Source organism: Danaus plexippus, chromosome 7 (genome assembly GCF_018135715.1).
Source record: "Danaus plexippus chromosome 7, MEX_DaPlex, whole genome shotgun sequence".
NCBI lineage: Eukaryota > Metazoa > Arthropoda > Insecta > Lepidoptera > Nymphalidae > Danaus > Danaus plexippus.
Genome location: NC_083541.1, coordinates 814,487 through 818,573, shown reverse-complemented (window position 1 = coordinate 818,573; position 4,087 = coordinate 814,487).

Here is a 4,087-nt window from a genome sequence, read left to right as displayed (position 1 = left end):
ACAAATGTAAATATCGACAACTATTACAATATATTTCATTTAATAACTAATTGTAGAATACATCTTATGATTTAATTATGTAAATCATATCTATAACTGCTTAAAGTAATATAAATTGATTTATTAACTAAATAAATTCTGTTGAAATTTTAAATTCATTTTAAAATGAAAAATACTTTACCAAAGGAAGAATTAATATTCTATAAGTTCTACTTGTAATGAAGACTGCGTTGTAGTGTTTCTATGATCGATTAAGAAGTTCAGACATATCAATTGAGGACTCACATCTTACTTATTTGATTTTTTAAAGTAAATACAATGTTCCTAACCCTGCAATATTGAGTGTGTACACTCACAGGAATGCGTTTGTATGTAAAATCAAATAATTACGTAAATAAGGATTAAGTAATTTAGAATATGTTGAAGTGTTTGACAACAGGGTTTAATAAGGTTTTAAATAGATGTATCCCTATCTGACTGGAAGAAAAAGGAATGATATATTTAGAATTAAAATTAACAAAAGGCGTCGGTAGTCAGTTATGAAATGAAAATAATACTCATTTATTATTTGTTTCTCAAAGTCTTTATCACATTTGTATGAAAATTTATGAAACAATATTAAAAATAAAAAGAAATTATTGTTACTGTAAGTTATTCGTAAAGTATTGACCTTGCCTTATTATAGATTTAATGTTTATTTTAAATTACACCGGTGTTGGAAAATAGTAATTAATAAAAAAAAAATTTTGATATATTTCCAAGCAATATGTCCTACAGACAAAGTAGAAATATTTAACAGACAGTCCTTTGAAAGAGAGGGAGGGAGAAGAATTGTTACATTTTACGTACATATGACGGTTTTTGCTATCGACCGTTCTAAAAAATAGTGTATATGTACTTTAGGATGTTGGAAATTAATAAATACTATATGTCAGTAAGTCGTCGTGTCTCACACAAAAACCTAAAGAACCTTTGGACTACTATTATCAAAAGCATGTTTTTTTTTTTTATAAAAAAGTCCTATTATTAATATAATAAACATTAAATTTGATTGTTAATTCGTCGTCGTAGTTAGTACCATATTTTAGGTTTTCGACACCTTTCTTGTCGGAAAATAATTGGTGGCCTCAGTTGTAATAACAGCATACAGTAATTATTCATTCTGTAGTCTACATTAAATAATATTGAAAAATACTAGCTGAACATTCCAATGAAGTGATTCCTATACTTTATATTGCTTGTGATATTTGGAGATAAGTATTCAATTAAGTATCAAGCTAGATATATCAATCTACACACTTTAAATATATATGAAAAGATTATTTTTCATGAAATATACAAAGAGCAAGCATCAATTGGTGAGCTTTATGTTTTCAGTAATAAAAACCTTATTAGAGTTTAGTGAAACAAACTATTGAATGAAAAATTAAAAGGAGTTTTATACAAAATATTAAGGTATATATTTGATCTTCTTCAAAATTAGATATTCTCTATGTTATATTTATATTTAAAAGAAAACATCATAAAAGTTACGTACTCAGATATAAAATATGTGTTTGATTTAATATTGAATATAAGTTTCATCTCAATTAATTTTTAACGAGTTATTAAAAACACGGATGAGATATAATTGTCAAACTATTATCACTCATAGAAAGATGAAGATGACGCAAGATGAAAAATGAGACATGATCTCACCTTTCTAAATAATCCAGAGCCGTAATTAATAAGTTAGGATTTATGATGTGTTAGGACGAGAGGCCATTGATATCGTTTTAATTAATTATCGAATGATATTAATTACATCTTAAATAAATGTACCAAATAAATATCATCACCACCAAAAAGGTTATGTAATATATTGAATTAAAAAATTAATTAGAAGCTTACTTAATCCAGTGCAAGTAGCTATGTGTAAACAATTTTAAACTGTTCGATACTATTTTATTGTATAAAGCAATTAAACCGCTATGATTTTTATTAGAAAAAATTAATGTTGGATTAAAACAACTTTGATATTTAATTGTATAGAGTTATAGCCTTGTACTAACAAAAATACCTACGTGGTTGAAATTCCATATTTAATCACAATAAACAATTCTAATAAATCAATTGACATAGTGATCACGGTTGCTGCAAAGTAACCGAAACGTCGGGAGTACGTAGTTTTTAAAATAATAAAATACGCGCTGTATAATCCGAAAAATATTAGTTTGATTTAAATGAATACTCGCGAAAGTCTTAGATATCATTGACAAGTAATATGGAAAACAAAATTTTTGATATAATTATTATCAACGAAAATGCTTTGATATCAAAAAAAGGTCGCAAGATAAGTCTTAGATCTCGTTAGAGGTGTTAAAAGTTTAGAATTAATTAACTTACAAGAGAATATGCTTCTTTAGTTGGTCGTTAGATAATATTTAAATATACGATTAGCAATTTTCGATACGGACTTTAAAGTCAGTACAGGTTTCAAGTCGGAAAATTGTAGGCTTTTACCGCATTTTCCGTTATTTATAAATTAACCTAGCTGTTTCAAAAGATTCGAATTACGAATAGTCACTGGGTTATTAAGGTATTTTATTCATGTTTAAATCCATTAACATTTAAACAACAATGTAAAAAATAGGAGAGAAGAAAAAAATATGCTCAAGTATCACTTATACGATCAAACATAGTTTGGTATTGTTATAATAACTTTATAAATAAATCAAATCAAAGGACATCTCAAAACAAACATAAAACAATACAAGCAATAAAAAGAGAACTTATCGAAAGGAACTCGAGAAATGGTCCCATAAAAGAACCTTTTAGGGGAAATAGCAGGCTTGTTGGAATATAAAGGGACTCAATTTCTGATTTTACAGATGGTGATTTGAGTTTAGCCACATAATTCAATACTTATTGTTATGAACATTTTAAGAGCTTGTTTAAAAAGTGTCGTTTCTTTATTATAGTATTTGATATTGATATCCAAACTTAAATATTTTTTCGTATGTTTTCGTGATCTTTATATTTAGGATATTTTAAAATATATATTTTTTTCATTTTATTATTGTACAAAATATGTCTCAGTAACATATTAATATATTTTTTTTATGATAAAAGGGGGAAAACAAGGAGACGGCCTACCTGATGGAGGTAGTACCGTCGCCCATGGAAATTCGTAAGATAATTTTGCGGATGCGTTGTCACCCTTGTTTGGAGAAGAGAGAGAGGAAAGGTTGGGAAAAGGGAAAAGGGTAACAAGGAAAGGGCAACCGGCTCTCTCACTCATCGAACGAAACACAGCCATTGAAGACTGCTTCATGCCGATTTTCTGAGTGAGGGTGGTACTTCCCCGGCTGAGCCAGCCCATATTGAAGCTACAGTTTTTTTGATTTGACCACACCTAGGCTCTACCACCTTATAAACTTATACCACTATATTTATCTAGCAACTAAAAAAAACATAATTGAAGAAGATATAAGTATAGAAAGGTTAAGTAACAATTTATTTTTCGAAATAAGTAATTATTATTTCATATTTAGTGATATTGGATTGTATCATTATATCCAACTATCATTAACTTTTTGTAATAAATGATTATTTTTATATTGTACTTTAAAATAGCAAACAATAACATTTACATTTTTCCTAACAATGACGGATGGAGGCACAAAGGATGAAAACAGATGCAATAAACGCTTTGAGTAGATCCTACAAGCTCATATATACGTCCAGTTAATTGTGGAACATTGTTGTTATGTTGATCTTAATTTTTAAACAATATGATGAATTGCTAAACTCTCGGAAATAACAAAAAGATGATTTTTTAAAAATCGAATATAAGGTTGGATTCACATTCCAGTGTTACATTTGTTATTGGTTTAGAATTTTTTTTTAAGGAATAACTCACTAATAAATTAAATCCATTTGTTTTTAAACCATTTTATTTTAAATGAGGTTCACAATATTATTAATACGTACCAGTTGTCTTATTATTCAGTAATAGTTCGAACGGTAGTCTGAAAAGTAAAACTTACCAACAATATGATCTTAACCCTTCCACAATATTTAGATTTATTCAAAAGTAGAGGGTTCA